Source organism: Bos taurus, chromosome 28, assembly GCF_002263795.3.
Source record: "Bos taurus isolate L1 Dominette 01449 registration number 42190680 breed Hereford chromosome 28, ARS-UCD2.0, whole genome shotgun sequence".
Taxonomy (NCBI): Eukaryota; Metazoa; Chordata; class Mammalia; order Artiodactyla; family Bovidae; genus Bos; species Bos taurus.
The window spans coordinates 225,212-242,140 of record NC_037355.1 but is presented as its reverse complement, the minus strand read 5'-3'; the positions used below and the strand labels follow the sequence as shown (position 1 = coordinate 242,140).

Sequence of the window (16,929 nt, the reverse complement as noted above, 5' to 3'; positions counted from 1 at the left end):
GTACATTAATTGAGATATTAAGTTGTTATTGATTAACTTCCTGACAGCTGCCTTCACATCTTTCTTCCTGAGGCTGTAGATCAATGGGTTCAGCATGGGGAAGACCACTGCTTAAAACACAGAGCCCACCTTGAGCATAAGCCATGAGCTTCTGGAGTTAGGAACACAGAGGAAAAGGACGCTCCCATGTAAGACAGTAATGGTGGTCAGGTGGGAGGCAAAGGTGGAGAAGACTTTGTGGTGCCCCCTGTTGAAGGAACCTTCAGGAAAGTGATACAAATGCAAACATAGGAGGTGAGAATAATCATCAGGCTGCTTACTTCATTGAATGTGGCAGAGACTAAAATAATCTCCTGGCTGATGTAGGGGTCAGAGCAGGAAACAGCAACTATGGCAGCATGCTCACAGACAAAGTTATTTATGAACTTACTCCCACAAAGGGAAAAAGTCAAAAAAAGTAATGTGAATATTAGGGAACAGGCTATACCCCAAGGGTATGTAGCAATCACCAACACAAAACTAAACCTCTGGGACATGACAATTGTGTAGAGAAGAAGGTTGCAAATAGCCACAAATCGGTCATATGCCATCACTGCCAAGAAGAATGTCTCTGTCATCACAAATATGCAGGCAAAGAAGAATTGCATGAGGCATCCTGTGAAGGAGATGGTTCTGTCTTACACAACCAAGTTTTCTAGTAGCTTGGGTGTAACTACTGTCGAGTAACAGAAATCAACAAAGGATAAGTGGCTGAGAAAGAAGTACATGGGTGTGTGGAGCCTGGAACTGGACTTGATGATCAGGATCATGCCTAGGTTCCCCAGCACAGTGACTGAGTAGATGGTCAGGAAGACTAGGAACAGGGGCAGCTGGAGCTGAGGATATTTTGAGAAGCCCAAGAGAATGAAAGTGACCTCAGCACAATGGTTTGCTTGGTTCCTGTGGACAAAATATCAATGTTGATCCAGAAGAGTAAAAACTAAACTTTGAAATAGGTAAGAGAATAGAAAATGTGTTGAGAAGCTCACTGGGTCTCTGTTTACAGTATTTCTGTAAATGCTATACTTCTGCTTTATTTAAAATGCTAATGCTCATATGTCAATTATACAGCCAATAATAATTTTCATTGTGTATGATCTTCAGAAACAAAGAACCAAAACAGATTAGATCTTGCTTTATTTCAAATAACAAAATTCATTATTATCAGCTGCTTTCAAGAGACATTGTCTTTGCATGATTCTGAGCTTTGTGAAAACACCTGATATGACAATCCAATTACATGTATTGGAGAAAAATATGTCATTAGTTTCCACAGTTTCTTACCTGCCTCACCTGCTGAGCTATGAGACAATTAACTTATATGCTAATTTGAATAATGATAACATCTCTGCAAAACAGTTAATGCAATATTTTCTTGGTTGTCCTATCTCCTTTCAATTCCTTTCTTATTCCTAGTTATTCCAAATCCTCAACCCATTCTGGAGCTATGCTATAAAACATACTAAACTTTTTCACTTATGTTGCATTAATTTTGAAAATATTTAAATGTATTCTTCATAGCCAATTGTATTATTCATCAGAAGATTCAAAACAAAATAAGTGCTATGTTTTCTGTGATAATAGTTGAAAAAATATTGAACAGAAAACTTTTTTTTCTTCCATTGTAGCAGATTTTGGAATTTGGGTGACAAAAATAAGGACTGTGAAAGTACTGGAGAAAACATATAGACTTCAGAATGGATCAAATATATACTCTGCCATTTTGAATTAAGTTTTTATTTATTCCAAAGAAAAATGGCTGGAAAACACCTATTTCAAATGCGACACCAGAATATTTCTTGATTATTACTGATTTCAGAAGGCATTTTTTCAATAATAAGATAAGAATATTAATATAAAGTTTAAATCACTAGAATGGCACTAGATACTTCAATAATGAATTTAAATTCTGTAAGACATGATAGAGCAGATATTTACCTTTTTATATATCAGAATTATGAATAATTGTATGATTTCAAACACCTGATATGTTTGTGAAAATCAGGCACAAATATGGACATCTATCAACTGGTGGAGACATTAGGGAAGACAATGCAGAAATCCCTTATTCTAGAAGCCACACAATAGAAACACTGTAGAATTTCATTAGAACACTTGGTTTAAGATGCATGTTTCCTTATTTTCCTCTAGGTTTTGTCACCACACTATAGCTGTCTCTGATTCCCACATGATAAGCTTGTAGAAAAGATACCTTTCAAAGACCATGTCCACAACAGATCTTCTGTAACAATACTTTGTAAAGTCTCAGCACTGCAAAGATTGATTATGACTATATTATTCCAGCCACACTCCTTAAATTTAAAATACTCTACAGAGGGCAGACACACTGAAACCATAATCACAGAAAACTAGCCAATCTGATCACATAGACCACAGCTTTGTCTAACTCAGTGAAACTAAGCCATGCAGTGTGGGGCCACCCAAGACAGACGGGTCATGGTGGAGAGGTCTGACATAATGTGGTCCACTGGAGAAGGGAATGGCAAACCACTTCAGTATTCTTGCCTTGAGAATCCCATGAACAATATGAAAAGGCAAAATGATAGGATACTGAAAGAGGAAACTCCCCAGGTCAGTAGGTGCCCAATATACTACAGGAGATCAGTGGAGAAATAACTCCAGAAAAAATGAAGGTATGGAGCCAAAGCAAAAACAATACCCAGTTGTGGATGTGACTGGTGATAGAAGCAAGGTCCGATGCTGTAAAGAGCAATATTGCATAGAAACCTGGAATGTTAGGTCCATGAATCAAGGCAAATTGGAAGTGGTCAAACAGAGATGGCAAGAGTGAACGTCAACATGCTAGGAATCAGTGAACTAAAATGGACTGGAATGGGTGAATTTAACTCAGATGACCATTATATCTACTACTGTGGGCAGGAATCCCTTAGAAGAAATGGAGTAGCCATCATGGTCAACAAAAGAGTCCAAAATGCAGTACTTGGATGCAATCTCAAAAACGACAGAATGATGTTCTGTCAATGAAAATGTTCTGAAAATGTTCGTTTCCAAGTCAAACCATTCAATATCACGGTTATCCAAGTCTATGCCCCAACCAATAACGCTGAAGAAGCTGAAGTTGATCGGTTCTCTGAAGACCTATAAGACCTTTTAGAACAAATGCCTGGGCGGCATTAGTTCTATGACCTAAGTCTTATAGGTCTTCAGAGAACCAATCAACTTCAGCTTCTTCAGTGATACTGGTTGGGCATAGGCTGTCATCATGACCTTAGGAATATGAAAACTAGAGAACTTAACTGAAGTACTGCCTTGATGACTGCAATTCAACTAATTACATTTTAACTCTTTCCTAGGTGGTATATTGGTTGTATATTATTTCCCTAAAGCCTTAGGGCATTTGTGTTAGCAACTTTACTCATTTAATCTTATAAAAATAAACAACATCATTTTTTAAATTTTTATATGCATATAAAATACATAAATCCACAAGAGAAAATTATACAGCAATAGATTTGTCTTTTATTAATCCATATTTAATTTTTAAAATTTTCTTATGAAGGTATATATATATTTTTTCCTATGTTTCTAAACATATGCCTGCTAAGCTGCCATTGTATGGTTTATTTTGTACATTACATTATTTATATTATAAACTTTATTTTTTACACTATTGATTCTATTGATAGAAAGCTTGCATTGGCTTTTCAAATATAGTGTTCTCAGATGTTTATATTTATTATGGAATCTAAAAAACAATTTTGGATGATATGTTTTCTAAAAATATCTGTTTATGAAAAGGATGGTATTTTCACTAATTTTGGTAACTACCTGTCTTGGCTTTAAGGACACAAGTTAAGAATAATAATAACTTTATGCAGAAGGAGCTAAAAAGTGGAAGCAGTGAAATATCTTATTTTCTGGGGCTCAAAAACCATTGCTTCATGGTGACTGCAGCCATGAAATTAAAGTACACTTGCTCCTTGGGAGGAAAGTTATGACAAAACTAGACAGCATATTCAAAAACAGAGACATCACTTTGCCAACAAAAGTGCATATAGTCAAAGCCATGGTTTTTCTAGTAGTCAGGCATGGATGTGAGTTGGACCCTAAAGAAGGCTGAATGCCGAAAAATTGATGCTTCAAATTGTGGTTCTGGGGAAGACTTGAGAGTCCTTTGGGCAGCAAGATCAAACCAGTCCATCCTAAAGGAAGTCATCCCTAAGTATTCATTGGAAGGACTGATGCTGAAACAAGCTCCAGTGCTTTGGCCATCTGACATGAAGAGCTGACTCATTGGAAAAGACCCTGATGTTGGGAAAGCTTGAAGGCTAATGGAGAAGAAGGAAGCAGAGGATGAGGTGGTTGGGTGACATCACTGACTCAATAGACATGAGTTTGAGCAAACTCCAGGAGACAGTGAAGGGCAGGGAAATCTGGCATGCTGCAGTCCATGGAGTGGCAAAGACTCAGGCACGACTTAGTGACTGAACAACAATAACAAGCTTATTTCTCGCTAGTGGAAGATTCAAAATACATTTTGACTGGGCAGCTGTGCTCTGTAGGGGCTCTGATTTCTCCCAGCTTGTACTTCACCATCATCATGGTGCTTCTGAGGTTATGATTCTCTTAATATTCATTGGTAAAATAATACTTTCTTCTTCAAATAAATGATGCCAGGACAACTGGACATTCACAAGTAAAATCATGAGATTGGACACTTGCCTCATATTATATACAACAGTTAACTCAGAAACTGAACAAGTACCTGAATGAAAGAGCATAAACTATAAAACTCTTACAAGAAAAACACATGCCTTAAATTTCACGGCCTTGAATTTGTCAGTAGATTCTTAGATAGGGAAACAAAAGCATAAGCAACAAAAATAAATAAATAAATTGATAAATTGAACTTCCTCAAAATTTAAAATATTTGTATATTAAAAACATTATCAATAAACTGAAAAGAAAAAGTACAGAAAAGACACAATAAAGACAAAAAGTCAAATCAGATACAACACAAAATTTACAAATGTCCAACAAGCATGTGAAAGCATTCTCAATATATTTAGTTATTAGGAAAATGCAAATCAATATCATGATGTGATATCAAGTTTTACCCACTGAAAGTGAAGGTGAAGTTGCTCAGTCATGTCCAACTCTTAGCGACGACCCCATGGACTATAGCCCATCAGGTTCCTCTGTCCATGGGACTTTCCAGGCAAGACTACTGGAATGGGTTGCCATTTCCTTCTCCAGGAGATCTTTCCGACCCAAGGATTGACCCCAGGTCTCCCACATTGTAGGCAGACACTTTACTGTCTGAACCACCAGGGAAGTCCAGTACCCACTGGATTTACTATAATAAATATATATAATAGCAATGATTAACACGGATGTGCTAGGATGTGCAAGGATGTGAAGCAACCAGAAGTGTTATATATTGTGCCTGGGAATATAAAATGCTACAGACATTGTAGAAATAAGTTTTATGGTTCCTCTCATATGGATGAACATAGAATTACTACTAGACAAAATGCTTAGCAGGAAAAAAAAGTAGTCTTTCACAAAGAAAGGTTAGGCTTTTCTCCCAATTTCTGGCAGGTGATATGTGTCTTATGTGATAATAGAGTCTGTTTAGGGAGGAGGGGCTGGGTACACCTGATATCAAGGTGTGAGCATGCTAATTTGCTAGGCTCCACTGTCTATGGGATTCTCCAGGCAAGAATACTGGAATGGGTTGCCCTGAAATCCTCCACGGGATCTTTACAACCCAGGGATTGAAGCTGTATCTGTTATATCTCTTGCATTGGCAGGTGGGTTCTTTACCACTAGTGCCACCTGGGAAGCACCACAGCATATGTCAAATAGAATTCACTCTATAGACTGTATATGAGTTTACTGTGAAGTGTGTTATTTGCTCAGTCATATCTGAATCTTTGTGACCCCATGGACTGTAGCCTGCCAGCTTCCTCTCTCCATGAGATTCTCCAGACAAGAACCCTGGAGTGGGTGTCATGCCCTCCTCCAGGGGATCTTCCTGACCCGGGCATTGAACCTGCATCTCCTGTGGCTCCTGCATTGCAGGCAGATTCTTTAACCACTGAGCCACTGGGGAACCCCATAATAAAGACAGTGGAGTGGCTCAGATGGTAAGAGTCCATCTACAATGCGGGAGACCTGGGTTCAATCCCTGGGTTGGGATGATCTCCTGGAGAAGGGAATGGCAACCCACTGCAGTATTACTGCTCTCCCCCCCGCCCCAAAAAGGGGCTCAAAGAAAAGAAGTTATGCTTCCCTATTAAATTAGCACCACTCTGTAGACTCTGGGCACTGAGGCACAACTTGAGTCCTATGAAGCAAGTAGCCAGAGTGAAATCTAGGGACTTACACTCCCTGAATTAGCATAGAATGAGAGTACTTATGGGGAAAAAAAGTGCAATTATGCATCTATTTACTTATGTTTTAGTTAGCCTCTGTTCCTCCAAAATGCCTCTACTGTCTTTTTCTGACAGTAAAATTAATTATTTTCAAAGCTACTTCCTAACTTCTTACCAAAACCTGAAATTATGCTCAGTATAAAAATAAGTTCATTCCACATAGAATTCTCTATAAATTTTACCTCTTATTAGGAGCTGAAATTAAAACTCCATTATTTTCAGTTTTTATGACTTCATACTCCAAAAACACATACAGCAGATTAAAGGTTTCCTGTACATGTGCATCATTCACATATTCTCCCACTCTCTTTCTTCAACTGTTCCTTTAGATTCCTTTGATTTGATACATGTGATTAATTCCTTCATATTTATGACTTCCTGAAAGTCTTTTTCAATTTAACATACAAATCATAGAGCATATATTCTCTAACCAAAGACACTTTTTTTTCAAAAATCAGGATCCATTCCCTATGTCTATGGTAACAAAGTTTGAATAGCCCAGGGTTGAAAGGGAAACCTTCACCAAAGATGAATACGATTTCTGATGCACACTTCTTCCTTCTTCCCCACACACCTTCTCCACACCTGTAGCTTTTTACCCCATCTCCCACACTCTGTATTTGTCAACAGCCTTGGGGCCAACATTTCCAATTGCTCATTTAGACCCAGGAAGTGCCAGCCATGCTCAGCTGTGAGCACAGGTGCTATGTACAGTATTCATCTTCTTTCCTGTGCAACTACCCTGGAATAATTTTCCCATTGCAGACCTACTATGTACTCAGTCCTGTAACAGGAATTTTACAAACTATAAAATTATAAAACATGAGCCTCAGCCTCAATTTGTTTCTTAGAGCATTATTCCAGGAAATAATCCATATAAGAACGAATGACAACTTATAATTCTTGTTTATTATTAAAGTTTGTATGTATAAAGGGAATGAAAATATTGTGATCCAGAAAAAACAAAAAATAGTTCCTCGTGATGTAGCCTGGTTAACAAAAGTAAATGTGGTGAAAGATAAATAATCAAACACTTCTAATCAACTAAACAAGTAACCTGGCAGTTAGACTTACACATGTGCTTGTTTGCCTCCTGCAAAGATTAATGGAACATATTAGGACCATATTATTTTCCTTTTAAAGTAAAATAAAAATCAACTCACCTGAGTGTAGAATTTGACTGGTTCATTTAATAAAGCTTCTTTTCTAAGTTTAATGGATTCAAGGAAAATTTCTGCTGAGAAGTCAATTTTTTTTAATATAGTAATAAGCCTGAAAAATAGTAACAGGAATCTAGAATATATTGCAATGAATATTTCAGAACAATTAATTTCTCTTAAAATGTATTAAAAATATATTCGGGCATGACAAAGAGAAAAGGAGACCAAAAAGCTGAACCCTGACATCAAACTGTCACATATATGCCACCAAAACCCTAAGGAGGTTAACCTTAGATAATATTATTTAACTTTTGCCTTGAGACCACAAATGGGGCAATTAGATGAAATAATGTCCTTGTGATACTTTGGTTGCATGTGCATTTTTTCCCAAAGTTTGGGGAACAATTTCATCATGCATTCAGGTCCACTAATCTTTTTAAAATGTTGAACTAGACAGCATATTTTTGTCTTTAACTACTTGCAGAAGGCAGAAATATACACAATCAAAATCAACTATTGGGTAACAATACAAAGATTCTTAATTTTTGTTGAATTTCTGGTTTTCCCTCTGTATCTGTTGGCTTCCCTCATAGCTCAGTCGGTAAAGAATCCTCCTGAAATGCAGGAGACCCTGGTTTGATTCCTGGGTCAGGAAGATCCCCTGGAGAAGGGATAGGCTACCCACTCCAGTATTCTTGGGCTTCCCTGGTGACTCAGCTGGTAAAGAATCTTCCTGCAATGCAGGAGACCTGGGTTCAGTCCCTGGATTGGGAAGATCCCCTGGAGAAGGGAAAGGCACCCACTCCAGTATTCTGGCCTGGAGAATTCCAGGGACTGTGTAGTCCATGGGGTCACAAAGAGTCAGACACAACTGAGCGACTTGCACTTTCTCTGTATCTGAGGGACATATTGATGTGTTTGGATGTAAAATTTATACAATATGAATCATATTATAATGTTTTTTATCCTTTCTTTAACATTGTATTGTGTTTCATTTTCTATAAAAACCATTGATTTTCTTAAGGTAATACAACTCACATTACTACTACAAATATGAGCATAATTCTTTTTTATTATTACATTTATTATTGAAATTGCAAAAAAGCTGATATTCTATTTTTCAATTTGTAGTCTAGGTTTATGGGAAGTATAGTTTATTACTTAGGAAGCTGCCATATCTCAACATATAAACATCTCAACTCCAGTGACTTAATTTAATAGAACACGGAGTAGCAATTTTTTTCTGGAAAAAGTTGCACAGTAAATACTTTAGCCTTTGTGGGCTGCATAGTCTCAATTTCAGCTATGCATGTCTGCATCTTGCAGCCTGGATTCACCCACAGGCAATACGTAAATCAATAGGCATGGCTCTGTTTCAATAAAATTTTATTTATAAAAGACAGTAGGCCAGATTTGGTTTGCAGATCACATCTTGTCAACCTATGCAATAGAATGCATTTCTTGGTTGTTCAAAGTCTAAAATTATTTCCAGAGCAGTAGGCAGACGTCTTCTGAGTGGCAATGCAGAGACTTAAGCTTGTTCTCAATATGGCTTATGGTAATGTGATAGTGTGTGTGCGCATGTTAAGTCACTTTAGTAGTGTCAGACTTTTTGAGAGCATATGGACTGAAGCCTGCAAGGGTCCTCTGTCCATGGGATTCTCCAGGCAGAATCCTGGAGTGGGTTGCAATGCTCCCCTCCAGGGTATCTTCCAAGCCCAGGGATCAAATCTGTCTCTCTTGCATTGGCAGTTGGGTTGTTTACCACTAGCAGCACCTGGGAAGTTCAACAATGTGATTATTATAGTAAAATTATAATGTAGTAAGAGAAACAATAATGTGCTTTAAAAAACACTGCACTTTTCTGCACTGTCACTGTTCATAATATTTTTGTTTTTTGCTTATTTATTTTTCATTAAGGTTTTGTCAAGCAATAGTACTCTTCACATGTAGAGGTACTTGAATAATGACTAAGATATTTCCTGATCAATAAAATCACAAACGGACTTTGAACTTTGAGTCGAACTACAGTGTTAAGATAAAGTGAAAGGATAAGAAAGAAAAACAAAAGACATTTTAAGCAGAGAAGACTGCCTGAGCCAAGGTAGGAATTTGAATGTTCATTTTCAATGAGAAGTAGAGTTAATGCAGGGCAAACTTTGGGAGATGGTGAGGGACAGAAGGCATGCTGCAGTCCATGGGAGTACAAAGAGTCTTACATGACTGCGAGATTGAACAACAACAAAAAGTATGATATAAGATCAGAGTACTAGAGGATCTGAATTGTGGAAATGCAATTCAGATTAATACCGATTGCTGAATAGAGTTGTAACAGAGTTTCATGCCCACAGAACAAGTATGTAGTAATGAAGAGGTTGTGGTTGTAAAACGATCTGGATGATGGGAATGAAACTAACTTAGTTTCAATATTATAATCATGGCATTCAGTGTGGTTGTGTTAGTAGTTGATGTAAAGTAGTTGATGTAAACAGAAAGAAGTAACTCCCATTTTCATTTTAGTTCAGAAACAAACATTATGTTCTTGACAGCATCTCAGTGAAGACAAGTCTATGATTCTTGGAAACTAGCAATAATTATATAGGCACCTGCAGTGTGAAATAATAAACAGTGAGGTGTAATATGGGAGCTAGAGCGTCTGATAAACCAATCCAGGGCCTGAAGACATCTGGAACACAGAAGGAAAATAAAAGGAGACTCTTACAGTGTCTTCAAATATTTCAAGGCTAAAGTATGAAAAAAAAATTGATGTCTTTTATGTGTCTTCAGGAGAGAAATTTAACATTAAATGAATTAATCTTTAAAAGCCACAGGAAACTAATTTCTGAACAACAATAACATATTTTTTTATCCAAAGTGTCCAAAAAAAAAAAAATAGTGTGACTGACTCAGAGTCTCTAGGTTGTCCAGTTGCACTAAAAGTATACAAGAAGGAGCTCTAGATACACAAGCTTTAAAGTATATTAAAGGAAGGGGGTGACTCTTCAGGGAGAATTCAGACAAGATATAAAACTTCACAAGCTTTCTCTACATTTTCCTACTGTGTGACTGGTCTTCACCTTGACCTAGAGCTTTCACTAAGATCACTTTATGCTTGGTGTTCTCAAAGTACTGTTTCAAAATTATCTGTATTTTTATACATCTCTAGCAGGTTGATTTAACTTCTCTGTCCAATAAAATATCTATTACTGTAATTAAACAGTACAGTCTAACCTCCTTAACATGTTCAATGCAAGCTTTATCGACCCTTCTCTATAACTGAGGAGGGGCTTCCCAGGTGGCTCAGATGGTAAAGAATCCTGCTACAATGTAGGAGACCCAGGTTCAGTCCCTGGGTTGGGAAGATCCCCTGGAGGAGGGCATGGCAACTCACTCCAGTATTTTTGCCTGGAGAATTCCATGGACAGGGAAGCCTGGAGGGCTACAGTATGGGGAGTTGCAAAGAGTCGAACACCACTGAGTGACTGAGCACAGCACATAACTGAGATCACTCCTGTAAGAGTATGCAGATAAAGCATACTTTTAAAAAAATAAGAAATCAAATTCAAAATAGCCTCTTAAATTCAGTATTACGTGTAAACACATAGTTTTAGATAGATCCCTGGTGGCTTAGGTGGTGAAGATTTGACCTGCAATGCAGGAGACCTGGCTTCTATCCCTGGATTGGGAAGATCCTCTGGAGAAGGGAATGGCTACTCACTCCAATATTCTTGCATGGAGAATTCCATGAATGAAGGAACCTGGTGGGCTATAGTCCATGGGGTCATGAAGAATCAGACATGATAGAGAAACTAACACTTTCACTTTTTTTCCTACATGTATTTATGTGTAGATACCCGAAGTGCAGGCCATCACGGGCACCCTAGTGTCTAGGGTTACTCAGTGTGCTCACAGGCAGTTTTATTTATCTTTCTTTGATCTGGTCTGGGGCTCCAGTCTGGCACCTATTCAGAAAAGATTAAAGAAAATCTGATAATCTCAGTCCAGTATTATTTATTTCACAACAGATTATTTTTCCCCCTCAAGTTTATATACCAGTTTAAATACTAGTTTGATATAATGGGAAAGAAATGTTGATTTTATTTCCCCCCAACATTCCCAATTTGACCCTACATTGTCTATTTGTATTCTCATTCTCAGCAAAACTGCATAGTAATTGGAAGAATATTTTTCAAAGGATCGAAGAGTATAAAGTGCTAATTTCTCTGTCATCGTTGACTCTTTGCAACCCTGTGGATTGTAGCCCACTAGGCTCCTCTATGCCTGGAATGCTCCTGACAAGTATACTGGAGTGGGTTACCATTCCCTTCTCCAGCGTATCTTCCCGATCCAGGAATCCAACCCAGAATCTCTCACATTCTAGACAGATCCTTTACCTTCTGAGCTACATGTAGCCTAAAATCCCTCTGCAAATTAGTAGCAAAGAACAACCCACTCCAGTACCCTTGCCTGGAAAATCCGATGGAGGGAGAAGCCTGATAGGCGACAGTCCATGGGGTCGCAGAGTCCGACACGACTGAGCAACTTCACTTTCATTTTCAACAAGTGATGCAAATAGCATATCCACTAGATGGCAGAGTGACACAGTAATTTAAAACAAGGCACAAATAATGGGCATTGATTGCTTTAGAGAAAGCAGCAGAAACTATTCCGTGAAGGAAAAATGTGACCTGTCATGTCGACGAACGGAGGATGCTGAGGCCACCAAGCCATCAGCATGGCTTCTGCACCCCCACCTCCCGCTCAGGCTCGTGAGCCCTGAGGAATTCTGGATCAAAACAGAGCTGCACCCTGAGGGAACACAGGATAGAAAAGAATAGCGTCCTGGTCCTAAGTAGTTAAGGTGCAGCTCGAAGCGATGGTTTCAAGGAGCCTAGACTGTTCCCTCTTCAGGTGCAGAAAAAGCCTAAATTCGTTGACATGAGCTTTCTGGTTTTCTTTAATTTCCAATAATCTTCTGATGGTCTGATGCCGGTGCCAGCCAGCAAGGTCTATCAGATCCCGAGAACGTGCGCCGTGCGGCTGAGAAAGAAAACTACAGCAAAAGAATTCTACAACAAAGATGGGGTCGAGAGGATCAGACATGTCTCCACGAAGGGATGCAGTCTGACCACGACTTTATTCAGCATCTTATATTTATACAGGGGAGCGTGAGAAAGACAAGACAGTTAGCATTTTTCTTAGTTGACCTATACATCTTACAAAAACTCACAAGAAATTTTGAGAGCATGGGAATGGCATCCTGTTATTATTTCTTACACCAGATAAGCAGATTATTTCCCTGTGCACGAGGAGTTTGTCCAGAACTCCAGGTGTCTGCAGTAAATAGTCACCTAATCTCTGGGGTGGCGGGACAGAGAGCTATGTTTGCAAGCAAACCCTCAAGGACTGAGGAAGCTCCCAGAGCTGTGTCCTTTGGATAAAGGACCCCGTTCTCACGGGCAGCTCCCTGCATCTCCCCCTTTCCTTTTATATAGGCGCACGCTTATGTTCCTTTAACTGCAGACCATTTTCGTAGATGGAAGCCTTTATCATCCATAGATCATCAATCAGTTTTTTAATTAAACAAGGTGCAAGAAATAAAACAGTTTCATTAGTGTATATGGAAATAGACTGACCCTCCCAGCTCACCAGTTGGAGAAGGGGAGGGTCGGGAAAATAAGTCCAGTAAGCACTTGAATATTCTTCAGAATGTGCAGTATTAATCTGATTTAAGATAATTAATAAGGTTATCAGGAAGCTTAAAGGTGATATTGGATCGCCCTGCACAGCAACACGATTCTGTGTCTCTCGCATCAATGCCTGAAGTTGTTGCCGAGATAGTAATTCATCATGCTCTTGAATCATCAGTCTCTTCATCTGGCTTACTAGAGATCATCTCCGCCATGCATACCAACCTTTCCGGCAGCCAGCGCGGCGCTTCGGCATCCTGTGGGAAAACACAAACATGCCCTCGTCCCCAAATTATTACAGGATCTGGTCCATACCACTTTCCCACAAATGGGTCTTTCCAAAAGACTTTAGGTCTTATTGTTTGCGCATCAAAGTTCCAAAATCGCTGTGCTGCTGAACGGCCACGTATATCCAATTGTAAAAAATTTAGAACAAATAAAGCATGGTTTAGAGAGTTGGAGGGGGTACTGACATACAATTTCCCCTTCTTTAGTTTTTGCAATTTATGTTTGAGAGTTTGATGTGCCCATTCAATGATTCATTGACCTTGAGGATTATAAGGGATACCTGTTTTATGTGAGATAGACAATTGTGTACAAAATAGTTGAAATTTTTTTCCAGTGTATCCTGGACCATTGTCTGTTTTTATGGTTTTAGGGATTCCCATAACAGCAAAACATTTAATGCAATGAGCTATACAATGTTTGCTAGCTTCTCCGGATTGTAGAGAGGCATGTAAAAAGCCGGAGAAGGTGTCAATAGTAACATGAACAAATTTTTGTTTACCAAATTCAGGAATATGGGTAACATCCATTTGCCATATGTCATTTGGCAACAATCCTCGGGGATTAACTCCATAATGGGGGATGCTAAAAAATTGAGGACATGTTTGACACTGCTGAACAATCTGTCTGGCAGCTTCTCGAGTAATGCCAAATTGAAGTCTCAAGCTATGGCTGTTTTGATGGTGCAAGCTGTGGGATGTTTTTGCCATTTGTTGCAATGAAGGAAATATCATACGTGTAGCTTCGTCAGCCAAAGCATTGCCTCGTGCTAAAGGTCTAGGAAGTCCAGAGTGAGCACGAATATGACTGAAATAGCATTTATTAACTCTGGAACAAATTAAATGTTGTATATCACGAAAAAGAGTTTGGATAGTAGAATTCAGGATACCAATAAATGGAACAATCTCAATAGTTTTTAAGGCTCTTGTGATATATTGACTGTCAGAATATAAATTAAATGGAGCAGAGATTTGTAATAAAGCCTGAAGAATGGCAAATAGTTCTACTTCTTGAGCAGACTTATAATTAGTACGCCAGGCGGCAGTATTGTCTTGTATAATCAGACTAGCTATTCCATTAGAAGAGCCATCAGTAAATACAGTTAGGGCGTCGGCAAGGGGCTGAGAAACAATGATTTTTGGAAAGAGAAATTGGTGATAGTGAACAAATTGCAAAATTTTATCCCTTATCCCGCTTTTGTTGCTGATACAGTACTTCTTTGACTGTCTTTCCCTGTAATGCCGCAGCCAAAGTTATGCCTTGAACGTACGAAGGGCTGATCTCGGCACAAATCCGTACATAATCAGATAAGCCTCCCTTTTTTCTGTAAGGTCTCAGGGCAGCTTGACAAGCCAAATTGGCATTCTCATAAGCAAGCTGTTTAGCCAACACCATTCCCGCCTGCTCATCCCCTATCATTTTACTAATTGCCTCAAGCAGGCGGGCAACAAAATCCTGATATGGTTCATCTGGCCCCTGGAGAATTTTAGATAAATCTTCAGTCTTTTTATCAGAATTTGGAAGTCTTTTCCATGCTTGTAGAGCCGCAGCACTAATCTGAGGGTAGGCTCCGGGCAAATAATTAAGTTGATTATTAGTGTCTCGATAATCCCCCCCTCCCACCATCATTTCATAAGTGGTGTTCAGTCCCTGTCACTGACTGATATCGGCTGTGATCCCACACTGCTCAGCAAACTCAGATTTCCATAGTAAATAATCTCTTCCAGATAAACAAGCCCGAGCAACCTGTTTCCAATCATTAGGTGGCAGATTTTGATTTCCTAAAGCCTCTATAATAGCCTGAGTAAATGGCGCAGTCGGGCCGTATTGTGCACAAGCCATTTTAAACTCTTTTAGTTGCTTAAAGGGCAGCGGTTTATAATACCTCTGCTGTTGAGCATTTTCAAATACTGGATAGATTCCTGAAAACCCGGGAATATATTCTCCTTCTTCATTAGCTCACTTAATCGCTTGTTGAAGAGGAGATAATAATATCTCACTTCTAATTTTTATGTTTTCACCGGGCAAAGAAGCAGGGATAGATATAAGCTCTTGCAGTTCTATGAAAGGCGGAGGTGGGTTGAGCCCAGCAAGAACCGAGGGAGGATATCCTGGAGGCAAAGGCTGGCTGGAGTGGGAGTCTCCCTGTGCATACTTTTTTACTGCTATAACAATCTTCTGAATTAAATTCTCCAGCTGTTCTTCAGAAAGCCCTGAATGCTTTAATTCCCCTTTTCCTGAGGGGGGTTGCATGTTAACCATCATCTCCCAAGGCATATCCTCTCTATGGTACTGAGCTGCTTGTTCATTTAACTCTTCCTGTTCATCAGAGCTTAACACATCATCATTCCCTCCAGCCTTACAAGCTGTTCCCTCAGACACAGCATAAAGCGACTCAGGCGGAGGGGTGGAAGGCTCTGCAACTTCGGGTTCTGTGGAATCCCTGAGGGCTGTTTGAGTCTTATGTCCCTCATGTTCAGGATCCAGACAGTCTCTTATGAGAGTCCACAAAGAGAAAGCATCCACAGGGACACGATTGGGACCATGTAAGGAATAATATGTCTGTAATTGTTTTCCTACTTTCTTCCAAGTTTCCAGACTAACTGTTCCTTCTTCTGGAAACCAAGAACAAACATCTTCTATAAAAAGTAAAAACTTCTCTAGGTGTAACTTATTTACATGAATTCCCCTACCTTTTAACATAGTTTTCAACATATGTACAAATAACTGGCAGCTACTGCCTTGTCCCATGATTTATTACTCTCAACAATAACACTCCCTGCCCTTTACTTTAATTAATTAGGAATTCCTCTTTACTTACTTCAATCTTGGCAGGCAGCGGCCGTCGTCGCACTCCGATTCTCGAGTCCCTGTTCGGGTGCCACCTGCCGGTGCCAGCCGGCAAAGTCGATCAGGTCCTGAGAACGTGCATGGCGCGGCTGAGAAAGAAAACTACAGCAAAAGAATTCTACAACAAAGATGGGGTCGAGAGGATCAGACATGTCTCCACGAAGGGATGCAGTCTGACCACGACTTTATTCAGCATCTTATATTTATACAGGGGAGCGTGAGAAAGACAAGACAGTTAGCATTTTTCTTAGTTGACCTATACATCTTACAAAAACTCACAAGAAATTTTGAGAGCATGGGAATGGCATCCTGTTATTATTTCTTACACCAGATAAGCAGATTATTTCCCTGTGCACGAGGAGTTTGTCCAGAACTCCAGGTGTCTGCAGTAAATAGTCGCCTAATCTCTGGGGTGGCGGGACAGAGAGCTATGTTTGCAAGCAAACCCTCAAGGACTGAGGCAGCTCCCAGAGCTGTGTCCTTTAG

At 39.2% G+C, this 16,929-nt stretch overlaps 2 pseudogenes; both read right to left on the bottom strand.

The window, feature by feature from the left end:
- OR5D51P (olfactory receptor family 5 subfamily D member 51, pseudogene) lies at nucleotides 1-965 on the bottom strand (annotated as a pseudogene).
- Nucleotides 14,773-16,599, bottom strand: LOC112444722 (endogenous retrovirus group K member 6 Gag polyprotein-like; annotated as a pseudogene).
- Between the last annotated feature and the right edge of the window lie 330 nt (nucleotides 16,600-16,929).